Source organism: Calliphora vicina, chromosome 3 (genome assembly GCF_958450345.1).
Source record: "Calliphora vicina chromosome 3, idCalVici1.1, whole genome shotgun sequence".
NCBI lineage: Eukaryota > Metazoa > Arthropoda > Insecta > Diptera > Calliphoridae > Calliphora > Calliphora vicina.
In genome coordinates, this window is record NC_088782.1 from 107,555,718 (window position 1) to 107,569,814 (window position 14,097).

A 14,097-nucleotide genomic window follows, 5' to 3' on the forward strand; every position below is an offset into this window, starting at 1 on the left:
GGATATGTAAATTTGAACATTTCCAAGTTTATTTCAGTATTATGTGACTAACCCTTTTTGAGGTATCATAAATTATGTGGAGAAACATCTACAAAAATTCGCAATTTTAGGAAAAAAATTTTAAAAAAACATCTTAATAGAATATAAAATTTGGACCATATTTGTACTACTGGAACCACAATACATCAAAATTGTGTAGTGGATTAAAAGACCTGTAATATTTTTTCGATTTTGTTGCCCTTTGTTATGTAGTAAAATCATCAATGCGTATGTTTAATATAAGAACCATTTTGAGATAAAATAAAAAATAACTCATACGTACCAAATACCTAATAAATTGCACTGTTGGGAAACGAAATAAAGTGGAAATACATCTGTAACTTCTAAACCGATAGTCATACTTTAATAAAAATTTCCCAGGACAATAGAGGATATGCAGCTGAGTTTGAGGTTTGAATTTGGACTTTAAACAAAAAGGTGGGGCGGAGCATCAAGGACCCAAAGTGGGGTATTTCGGGTAAATGAACAATTAAAGATGATGCTTTGAAAGATTTTTGTATATGTAGAATCTATAAGAAGAAAGCTACAAAAAACATAGCTTGAACTATATTTAAACTCATACAGTTAACATTTGAAAATTGAAATTTCAAGTTTTTTACCTGTCTGGATTTTCGCTAATAGCGGATAAAAATCTATCCCCATTTACTTTGAGCAAAAAACCGGCCTGGATTTTTTTTACTTATTTTTCACATTTGTTTCTCAAAAATTATTTTTTCACCAAATTTATTTTTCAACAAAATTTATTTTTTTTAACTAAATATTGGTTTTCGTCAATTTTTTTTTTTACGAAATTTTTTTTTGTCACCAAATTTATTTTCAAAAAATTTTTTTATATATTTTTTAAATTACTTTTTGGTAAAGCTTGTTTACTTGTTTTTATATAAGTCGAATTTTCTTTACCGTACCATAAAAAATAGAAAGCAAAGAATAAATTGTTTTTTTGTCAATAAAATACAAAAATTCAAGATTTTTCTAATTTTCGGACTTGAAATTTCAGCCTAGGGATGTACAATTAATAGAATAATTCAATAAACCGATTAATCAACATTTTTGATTAACCAAAACTATAATTAATCAATACCAATAAACTTATTGACTGCAATTCATGTTGAAAGCAAGTCTAATTCAAGCCCTAAATTATAGTCATGCAATTAAATTATTGTTCTATTACACTTTACAGGGCTTATTCATAATGAATTTTTAAATTTATTGCAGGTTTATAAAACAAATATTGTATGGCAATTCTGCTTTATAAACCTTCTATAAAATTAACAAGTAAGAGAGCTATATTCGGCTGTGCCGAATCTTATATACCCTTCACCAAATTATACTCTACAATAAAAATTTTAAATATTTGTAGGTAAACAAAATTTAAATTTTTTCCAGTTGTTTTTTCGAAATTATTTTTTAATTTTTTTTTTAGGTTTTTAAAAAAAAATTTTAATTTTAAATTTTTTTTTTTAATATTTAGTGAAAAAAACTTTTTTGGTGAAAAAAAAAATTCGGTTTAAAAATTTTTCCGATTTTGACCCATTGTAGGTCCAACTTACTAAGGTCTTATAATCGTCGCTGCACAGGTCTTTGAAATATCTATCATTAGATATCCATATTGTCTTTATTAATGATTTAGTAATCCAGATATGGTTCAAAAATAGGTCAAAAATCGAGTTTGTCCTTATATCTCAGCCATTTGTAGACCGATTTTCTCGATTTTAAACAGCAAAATCGGTCCGCAAATGGGTGAGATATGAGGAAAAAAACATTAAAACCTCGATTTTTGACCTATTTTTGACCTATATTACGATTACTAAGTCACTTATAGATAATATGGATATCTTATGATAGATATTTCAAAGCCGGCGCTACGAACGAAGTCCCCAATGAACAAAGTCCCCAAACCGAAAATGAACTAAGGCCCCAAAAGTTTATATAGGAAAAACCAACAACGAAATTTAGGGACTTAGTTAATTTTTTGGGGATTTATTTCATTTCTAAAATTAGGGACTTAATTCATAATGAAATTACACCCCAATTTCTGAAAATGAAATAAATCCCCAAAATTTTTTTGGGGCGTTAGTTCACTTTCTTCTTTTTTAAATAAATTTATTAATAAATTTTTGGGGTCTAAGTTCACAGTTTGCAGAGAAATCGTTGAAGATTCAATGCAAATTTATAATTAATTTTGATTTTATTAATTGAAAATGTACATTTTTTTTATACTTTTGAACTTATTTAAATTTTATTGAATTTGCATATTTTTGTTAATTGTTTTCAAAAAAATAAGAAAAATGGGGATTTATTTCATTCCAAGTTTTTTTTTTTTGTTATGAAAAACAATTGGGGAATTAGTTCATTTCGGTTTGGGGGTTTAGTTCTTTTTGTTGGGGATTAATTTCATTTAGAACTTTGGGGTTTTAATTCATAATGAATTAAACCCCCAATTTTGGGGTTTTAATTCATTTTCGGTTTGGGGACTTTGTTCATTGGGGACTTCGTTCGTAGCGCCTTCAAAGCCCATAGTAAGTTGGACCTACAATGGATCAAAATCAGAAAAAATAATTTTTATAACGAATTTTTTATCACCAAAAAAAAATTTTAAAAATAAAAAAAAAAAATTATAAATTTAGAAATTTAAAAATTTTAAAATTTAAAATAACAATTCGAAAAAAATGTTTTCCAAAAAATTAAAAAAACAAAATGAAAAAAAAATTGTCTAAAAATATTTAAAATTTGTATTTTGAAGTATAATTTGTTGAAGGGTATATAAGATTGTTTATAAAACACTTAATTTGTTTAAAATATTTTGCATGTTTAAAACGTAATTAAGTGTATTTGATTCGAGTCAAATTCCAATAAAATGTGCTTATTGGGTTTACTTAATTCCAATTTTTGAATATTTTTTTTTCAGACAAATTAAAAAGCAAAGAAAACTTAAAATAAACTTATAAAAAGAGAACAAAAGTTACACAAAATTTAAATAATAGAGAAACAAAGAGAGGAAACTACAAAAAAATTGCTCAAAATAGTCACACATAGTTTTTTCTACTAATGCATTCTCACCACTTAAGTTTCTGACAACTGAGTTATGTCTTTGACAGGAGAGTTTACGCTCTATGTCTATTTGAAATTTATTTGAAATTATTCAAATTTTCAATATGAAACACAGGATAGAAACATTAGGGAGAGTTTAATAGATATAACACGTTTATTTTGAAACGGGCAGAAATTTATTTGACGAAATATAATTTTTCTTCAACAATTCAACAAAAGTAGAAATAATTTATTTTTTTAATGACAAATCATTTTGATTTTGTTTGACCTTACAAGAATTGTATAATTGGGAATGTATTTTCTAAAAATTGGTGAAAAAAACCTTGTGTTAAACAATATTTTTCCCGATTTTGACCCATTTTAGGACCAAAAAAGGTTATATACGTCGTTGGAAAGGTCTTCGAAATATAAATGTGCTTTTTTGCTTATATCTCAGCCATTTGTGAGTCATTACTATAGCAGATATACTGATGTATGAGCCATGTATGTAAGTTATTTAGGGGTTCAGAATGTTAATTTTAATATACAGACATACATACTGATATGCATATATCGACTCCGCTACTTTATGCGGTCGCAAATAAGAAATGTAGAAATTACAAAAGGAATAGCCACTCACCGTGAAAGCTATAAAAATTTAAAGTGGATATAACTGATAACAACCAGGATCTATGAAAGAAAGGCATACTAATTACAAATCAAGACTGTCATGAGTATCTACAAATATTTCAAACTTTCCGAAATTGTCCAGTTAAGTTATTTTACATGATTTCCAATTATTTCTATTTTTTAAAACATTTGACTTTAGATGAGCTAATAAATAGCAACTGCTAATACATACAATGGCAAGCATTGTTAACCAAATCTAAAAACTCTTAAATAATTAATTTCTTTTTATTAGTTTCCTTTTCATTTTGAAATAATTACCAACTAAAAAATAAAAAATAAATAAATAATAAAATACTCTAAAGTTTATGGTAATTTTCTGTCTGTCTATATTTAAGACATTATTATTATTGTTGTTGTTGTTCGTTTTGTTGCTGTGTTTTATTTTATTTTGAGTTTAATTTTTCGACATGCATTTCATTTTCTGCTTATTTAGTTTTCAAAAGTGCTTTCGCTGTAGCTGCTACAGCGGTGGCTGTTTATTTGAAAAAAAAACAAAAAATGACTCTCAAACCCACAACTAAAACAGCAGCAAAATTTTCAAGTCAAGTTGTGGTTTTAGGTTTTTTTTTTCTAAAAGATTTTTTCTTTTCTGTCGCCATTCTTTGCTGCACTTAAGTATGCAGGCATTTCATCTCATCTTTTGCTTTAAATCCAACAATGATGATGATGTTGTTGCTGCTGTAGTTTTTCCTTTATCCCTTTACATGTTATACATATTTTATTTAGCAAAAAAACATGGGTTTTAAATTCAACTTCTTGACGTGTTTTTGTTTTTAATTTTCTGACTTTATTGCTCAGAAAAAATTCAAAAAAAAAACGACGAAAAAATGGAAGCATAAATAAAAGGAAAAGCAAAGCATAAAGCCATCAAAAACCGCAGCCATCAAGACGTCTGACGTTTGTGAATCAACAGACGGTTGCCGGTTTGTGGCTATATATGGCTGCCTTTTTTTAAGGTGGAGTAGATGTTACGGATGATGTTTTCATTGCAAGTTTTTTTTTTTATTTTGTTTTTAGTTTTCTGATTTCTAGATATAACTACTCAGACAAGAAGAAAATTGTTTAAACAAACGAACTCATTTTAGGTTGATGGGTAATTTAAATATTAATGTATTCATGAACTAAATTGGAGTGAATTAATAATGCTTTTGTTTTAAATAGTTATTAGAAAGTATGTTCTAGAATTTTAACAAACAAATTTGTAGCTAAAGTATCAGTGTTTAATATTTAGTTTGATTATGGCAAAGATATTTGTCAATGCAAATTTCTGTACATTATAAGGGACATTTAATAGGGCTATCGTAATATGCGTCATGTATTCGTTTCTTGCAAGTTGACAAAGGAATTCTACAGAGGAAGTCTATTTCGTCTTCCGACATCAAGGCTCCTATTGTCGCCAAGTAGAGTAGAAGCTCCGCCACTTTTTTTGAGGTGATCTCAAATTAAAACCACAATAAATATTCTTAATTTGTTTCTTGTTTCGGATACTTAGATACGTTGGCCTTAGTTTTGATCAATTCAATCTTTCCTATCTCATCTTCATATATATATATTTGTTTAACATTTCTGTACTGACCAAAAACGACGAAACCGCCCCACCCATGGGGTAAATACGCCAAAGAGATGGGGCAGATTTGTCATTTGTAAAATAAAACAATAAAATCCAAAAATATAAACATATTTTACTGTTTAATAACTTAATTTACATAACAATGTATAATAAACGAGATATTTATTGTTTATTTCACATAACTTAACAAAAAAAAAAAATAAATTGTGACTGATTTTTTCTATATTTTATCAACATTTTGCTCTCCATCAAAGGGTTACCTTGTATCTGGCTAATGTTCCCCAGGGGTAATACTGATTTTTAATATAAAGTTTTTTCGTACTTCAAATTATATGATCAAAAAAACTATTGCCACTTATTGTTCACTATAATTGACATTCTATCACCAACTAATATCTTTTTTATATGCTGCATCCATTTGGAAGTCTAAAGGACATTATTATTCCAAATTCAGGAATATGTACACCACCGCCCACTCCTTCTTACTTTTTTGAACCCATCCGTATAGATGAATAGCCTTATTTCATCAAAGGAGAGACCATCAATAGGTTCCATACTGGATGGGATTGAGAAACCGAAGTTCCTCAGGAAGAAGGGTTTGGGCGTGCAGTAATCAATATGATCAGGAAGATTTTATATACTTGTTATTATGTCCGTAGGATCTATACATTCATGCGTTTCTGGCCTAAAGGATGTGTTCAATGTCAATTTCCTGGCCATTAGATCTACTGGAATCCAGTTAAGTAGAGTGAAGAGCAACTTTGTCGCGGTAGTTCGCAATGCTCCTGTTAACAGGATTTTCATGCTGCTTAATATCCTCTCAAAGAGCAATGGATACCCTCAACCAGACCGAGACCCCATGTTCTAGGGTCTAATACCTCATCTCGTGCCTATGGCACGTATAATTTCCTGTCGAGTATGATGCCCAGGTACTTTGCATTGCTAGATAGCGACAATTCAGTTCCGCTCAGTCTTAGTCCGTAATGAGAATAGTACAAGTTCAGTTTTTCCGGGATTTGCACTCAAACCACCATCGATACTCAATCGATTTAATATTTCGAGTGCCGCCAATTGTATGATATTTGATCGATATCGAATTTTTTTAAATATTTATCGGAAGTGGTCCTTTATGTGAACTACGACCAATTATGGACGGATCTTCATAAAATTAAGTTTATTCAAACTTGTGTACATGAGGATTACTGCTGTAGAATTCAAAACTGACTATAATATTTATAAAAGATTTATGCATATTTAAGTAATTTCAGGATATGCACCTAATATGGAGGCCAGTGTTGCCAGGAGCTGGCGAAAAAAGAAGCTATATTGGCTTCAAAAAAAGGCCAGAAAAAGCTAAAACGCTTTAGAAAAAAAGCCAAAAAAAGCTAAAATATTATAAATTAAGAATTTTGGTTTATATTTATTTTTAAATAAAAAATTAGAAAATATGTTCATAAAATTCATCTGCTTTACTTAAAGGAAGTGCTAAAAAGTTAAATACTAGATTAACCATGTCAGAAAATGGACATTGTTGGTTCTATATTTGTCCATTTGTAGTTTAATATATTCTGTCCCTGAGCCTTAAGCTTCGTAATTTTATTAGCACTTTAATTTTTCACTATCAATATGACATAATATATTTTTTTTTGGTTTTACTACTTTATTATCAACGGGAAAAAAATTGATTTTGCGTAGAGTTTTCATATGGTAATCTTTGTCGCAATTGCTCAATTAGTTTAATTTGTCTTATTATTTTTGTCATAATCTTCACTAATTAAAACGTTCTTTATTTTATCTCTCATTCATCAAACTAGTATGAAAAATGTGTCAAAAACATTAAACAATTTTCAATTGGCGAAGATAATGGATCAAATTCCTTGAATTCTAAATCAGAAAACAGCAAATGATTTATTTACTTTTTGTACTTTGTGCAATACTGGTTTTAAAAAAAGATGGTACGCCAAATTATAATCAGTGTATTAATTACTTAAAAGTTTGGCTTTTTAGAATTGCTGGTTTGACGAAATTAAAACAAAATGGGTTTTAACTCGAAGCATAGATCCACAAGACGTTTAACGGCTATTGATCGCCATCGAGTATCACAAGCCTTCAAGAGTTTGTGGGGCTCTTGTCCATTATATAATGATGAATATAATTTGTAATAACAATTTTGTCTCGAAAGAGAATTTGCTAGACATTTAAGCTTTCAGATATAAAATACTCTATTTCATTTTAAACCACTTGATATTGGCAATTGTTATTTGTTCTTTTAATACTGCACAATGCTTGAGTATGTTGAAAAGCTAAATGAAAATCAGTAATGAATTAAAATGAAAATGGTTCACAAATATAAATTTAGCCTTTTTATTTACTCTTTAGTCTCGAAATTTTGAAATTAAGAAAAGGCTAGAAAAAAGCCACGAAGCTAAAACCAAAATTTCGAGGCTAAAGAGTAAATAAAAAGGCTAAATTTAGCCTCAAAAAGGCTAAACTGGCAACACTGATGGAGGCTATGATCAAATATGGGCCGATCTTCATAAAATATGCAAAGCAATTTTTACATATGTATATGAAGATTAATTATGTCGAATATTGACAGTATTATTTATAAGACATTTTTGCATACTTAAGAATTTCTCGGAAGTGGTCCTTATATGGGAGCTATGATCAATTATGAGACGATCTTCATATGTCCTCCAATAGGAGCCCTAACGTGCCAACAATAGACAGACGGAAATAGCTAGATAATTTTACAATTTTATGATAAATGCATTATATTGGTGTTTATTTTATTTCAAAATATCTGTTACGAAAAAAGTTATAAGAGTTTTAGTAAAGATTAAAGCTAATTAATATTAATCATACGTCAGGTATAAAAATGTGAAATATTCTTTGGTAGAAATGATATAAAAACAAGTAAGAGAGCTACATTGGGCTGTACCGAATCTTATATACCCTTCACCAAATTACTCTTTAAAATAAATTTGTTTAAATATTTTTAGGTAAACAAAATTTAATTTTTTTTTAATTGTTTTTCCAAATTTTTTTTTTCAAAATTTTTTGAAATTTTCTTTTTTTTTTTTTGAAAAAGAATTTATTAAAAAAAAAAATTTGTTGATGAAAAAAAAATTCGGGTTAAAAAATATTTTTACCGATTTTGACCCATTGTAGGTCCAACTTACTATAGCCTTATCTACATCGTTACAATGGACTTTGAAATATCAATCATTAGATATCCATACTGTATATATTAATGACTTAGTAATCCAGATATAGATCAAAAATACGTTAAAAATCGAGGTTGTCCCTGTTTTTTGCTCATATCTCCGTTATTTATGGACCGATTTTGCTGATTTTAAATACCAAACTTCTCGAAAGCATGTCTGACAGAATTATTGAAGATTTGGATCCCGAAGATATCTGGGGTCTTCAGAAAATTGATTTCAACAGACAGACAGACGGACATGGCTTAATCTACTTCGCTATCTATAAGGATCCAGAATATATATACTTTATAGGGTCGGAAATGAAAAATGTAGAAATTACAAACGGAATGACAAACTTATATATACCCTTGTCGCGAAGGTGAAGGGTATAATAACTAAAATAAAATGTAATATAATATAATTTCAAGTAGTTAGCGGTATTTCTTCTTATATTTATACCCCTCACCTTCGTGAGAAGGGTATAGTAAGGGTAAGTTTGTCATTCCGTTTGCAATTTTTTTTTTGTAAACATTTTTTCAATAAAAAAAATATTTTTGATAAAAAAATTATTAGTAATTTATGAATTTGTGTCTAAGATAAATGTGTGTATAATGTTAGCTTTAAATGAAAGTTTATTTTAATTCAATATGTTTTTTGAGAAGAAATTTATAAAAGTTTTAGTAAAGAATAACGCTAATTAACCTTTATGTCAACAGCAGAACTCCTTTACGCAAGTCAACAGCAACATACCTGGGTATGTACATTCGTTTTGTATGGAATGGGAATGGCATGCCGTTAGCATAAAAATACTAATATGTATCTAACTCGTTTGTTGGAATTTCTGTATTATTATTTTTTTTATTTTGATAGAAATTTACAAAAGGTTCAAAAATTTTATGATAATCAGTTTTACTCTTACATTTAGTCATCGTTTGTTGAAAAAAGTGGTTGTATAGGTATGATAAAAACTGCGTTTTATTGAGTTTTTCCAAAGACACAAATTTTTCAAATTAAAATAATTTTTTTATTTATTAATAGTGTTTAATGAAATTTTACAGTTCTATTAGAAATAGAAAAATAATAACAAATTTTTAAATTTATAATCAGGAATCCCGCAATTCGCAATTCACAAAAAAGTTTTGAAAAATCCCAAAAATGGGATTTTTTTTAGTTTTTTTGCTAATATCCAACCTAGAGCGGGGTTACCGGAACCCTTTAAAAAATAATTAAGAGCATATTAGGCCATCTAAAATAGGTTTTTTTATTTGGATATCGACTATGCGATTTGAGAATTTTTGCCCTAAAGTTGAATTTTACCTTAAAAATAGGCGTTTTTGGAATGGACCTGGTACCCATGGTATCAACAATTTTTTAATTTGTTTTCATTTAAAATATTTACTGTTAAGTTAGCTTTTTAAATAGTATAAATTCCTAATACATCTTCTTAAAAATTTGTTAGATAACATAAAAATAAAAAAGTACTTTTTTCGCAAAAACTAGCGAAAAACCGCATTTTTATAATTTTTTTAAATTCAAATATACATATATAACTTTGTGGTCAGTCATGATTTTTAAATAACTCTTTTTTCGTTTGACACATACATTTGTTAGTCTAATAAAAGAAAAATGGAGAAAATCTGGATATATTTGGATCTAATGGGCTTTATCTTCCAAACGGGTGATTCTATCCTAACCAAACTAGGGACAATTGCGTAAAACAGTTTTGGATAGGATATCAAGTCGATCTGATTATCTAATTCGGAGCTACAGAATTTTTAAAATGCAAAACATACCTAGGTATGTTGCCGTTGACATAAAGATTAATATTAATGTACAAACAATTTTAATATTCTTAAATGTAAAGGTTTCAGGCGAAAACTTAAGTCGAAATATAGAGGATTAATTAAGATAAGAAGAAGGATTAATTAAGAAGCTTATATATTTTTTTAATAAATTTATTTGTGATTTTTTGACTGAAGAAGCAAAATATAAGAAATATGAGAGTTTTTAATTAATTGACTTTTACATTCATTTGTGTGCTTTAATTGGCAAAGTATCTTAAAAATTGTATGTAATTTTTAAACTAGTTTCCATAGTCTTTACAACAATTGTGGTTAACAAAATTTAAAATAGCAAAAACCAGTAAATGTTAAAATGAAATATATTTCAATACATTCTCATATAGAAAACAATATTCATGTATAAAATTTTTACAAGAGAAATTTTATTTTGGAAAATCTATGATTTTATTTAGTCAGTTATATAGATGATGGCTAGCTGCATTTCCTATATGTAAGTCTGTATAGAAAAATATATTCGAGTATGTGTGTTTTGGTTAACAAATTTGTATATTCCGTCAGCCAGTCGTCTGTCTGGTGGTTTTATTGTTTTAATATTTTTTTCCCAACATTTTAGAGTGCAATGAATTGAATTGGTCGATGGCTGGACTAGACTCTATAGAAACAGTTTTCTAATGAAATGGCTTTTTGCTAAACCATATACGTAGGTGGTTGTTGAATGGTGTATTTAATATTTAAACAAAATAGTATAAAAGCCTTAAAATTTTAATAAACTAAAAATATTTTGTATTCTCCATGCTATATTTTTGCTTCAAATTCATTTGTTTTGACAGAATTATACATTTCAAGTAAATTTTCAATTTAATTAACAGCTACTTACTTTAAAAGTATAAAGATTAGAAACATGAACGTCAACTAGAAACATTAATTTAAAAAGCCTTTAATTAACAATTTTGTTTTGCACGAAAAAAAAAGAAAAAAATTACGGCTTTGCTGTCAAACCATGTGTCACTTTGTTTGAAGTCAACAAGTCATCAGTAGTAGTCTCAGTCATTCATTAAATTACCAAAAAAAAAAAAGTGTATAAAAAAGCAAATTAAATACTTTTTTATCCTTAAAAGAAAAAACTTGATGATTTGCTTGCTAACGAACCTTTCAACCCTTTTTAGAAACCAAAAAAATTAAAAAAAAACACAAAGAAGGAAGGAAAAACTATGTATATAAGCCAACTAACTAAAAAAAAGCTTTTCATTTAAGGCTTTTTTTTTTGTTAATTTTCAAACTTCAACACTGACTTCACAGTTGCACGTACATACAAATGTCTATAAAGTAAAATTCACAAACATTTATACTCATTTCTTTTACACTTACACACCACTCACTCTTATGCAGGCTTCATACATTTTGCAACAAACGAAAAAAAGTGACAAAAGAAGCTGTCACTCATTGTCAAAGTGAGTAATTTTGTTCATACAATTCACCATCTATTCCCCAAGTACTCTCTCTTCCTCTTTATCGTTGGTATTTACTCTATAAAAATGTAATGCCTCAACTACTTATTGTCAGTCATTGTAACAGGCCTGGGTTTTTACAATAAGCAACAAAAAAAAAAACTGAGAAAAACTTTTTATTATTTTTTCCCACTCTTGTTCTTGTTTGTTACCGTGCATGTCATAGCATGCATTCTAAAACTTGTCACAACACTATGGTTTACAAGAGTGAAAAATCTAAGCTAGATTTTATTTACTTAGTTTCAAAAGAACAGTTGTTTCATTACAAATTACTTAAATGAATTTTGCTTTATATATTTTTCATAAAATTTTTTTCAACCAAACAAAAATTGTAATTAAACTGAGTTAAAAAGTATAAGATTTTTAACTAAAGAAATTTTACGAGAAATTAGTGCATAATGTTAGCTTTAATTGAGCATTTATTTTAATTCAATTAGTCTTTTGAAAACCAAGTTATAAGAGTTTTAGTAAATATTGAGGCTAATTAATATTAATCATACGTCATGTATACCAAATTTTAATATTCTTAAATATTAGGGTTTTGGGGAGAAAATTCTGTAACAAAATTACAGCACTAATATTTTGTACACAGTGGTTTTCGGTTGGCTAATTTATGGTTTTTATGAATCGAATTATTTCTTGATTTAAATGCAAGGAATTTTTTGAAAAAAATTTTGATTTTGAGAGTTTTTTGAGTTTAAAAATGTGAGATTTTTTCAAATTTTTACGTTTTATTTTGAATTTGAAATTTATTCAAATTATTGGCCATTGTTGGTCATTTCCCATGTTTCTGGCAACATATAAATTCCAATCCACAATAACTGAGTATGTATTGAGGCCATGAACGAATGTACAGATTTCCGCAGCTCGTAATATATAGGACCATTTTGCTTCCACCCAATACAGAGAATTAACTTAGCGTCATGTACACGCAGAGAAAAAACATGGTTGTGGTAACCATAAACTAAGAGCAACATATTATGATCAGATTTTTGCTTGTAGTCCAAAACATATTATGATTATTATTAGTATCACAAAATATCATAATATGTTCTGAAATAATCAAATTATGATAAAAATCAATCATAATATGTTTTGAAATAATCATATTATGATATAAATCAATCATAATATGACCAAAAGTCATCATATTTATGACCCAATTAAATCATATTATGATACAATTAAATCATACTATGATCCAAAATAATCATATTATTATTAAAATTTATTTTTGGAAATACAAAATTTTAATAGGTTTTAGTTTTAAAGTACTAAATTCACAATTAAAATATTATTGATTAAATCAAATTTATTGGTATTCGCTCTAGGAAAGTTAAAGATAATATACAAATAAAACTATAGAGCGAATGGGAATTACAGACATTCAAAATTTACTTATAAAAATAACATAGCTTAGACAAACACCAACACTCACAAATGGTGGGAAAACAGACAATTAAAAGTAAACATATTTTGTTTGTATGTTAAACATATTATGACTACATTTATTATTATTTAGTTGTTGTAAACATATTCTGTTAACATCTTAAATATATTATGACTACGCGTATATAAACTTAACATTTAATGGTTGTACATAAAAATAATATGTTTACCTAATTATCATTATTTAGTTGTTCGAAAACCATATTCATATTTATAATTGCGATGAAAATATAAACGTTTACAGTAACTATAATATTGTTGAAATTAAATTAAAACAATAATTATATGTTTATGTCATTTTCTAACTGAAGTTACTTCATGGGAAATATAACCGATGGGAAAGTTTCAAAACGATCCGACCGTTTTATTGAGATTTAAAGGTGTTTTGTATGGGAACGTGTGAAAAGGTGCTTGTATTTCAAGAAATCTTTAATTTTCAAGTTTCCTTTTAGGTAAATTTATCTGCTGGATATTTTACATCGTCTATGTATTTGTTAAAATTACGGGAATAAATGAACTAAAAAAAAAAAATTTTCCCACAAAAAAAAATAATGTTTGAACTAAAAAACTGAAACGAATTTACTAATTTATAATTATGGAAATTTCATGACAACTTAGTGAATTATATTGGTTTTTATTGATGATTTATTGAACTAAAGTTTCCATTTAGGAAAAAATTTATGCGAGTTTTAGTAAATATTGTTGCTAATTAATATTAATCATACGTCATGTATACAAAATTTTAATATTCTTAGAAATAATGGTTATGGGTCATAGTTTTG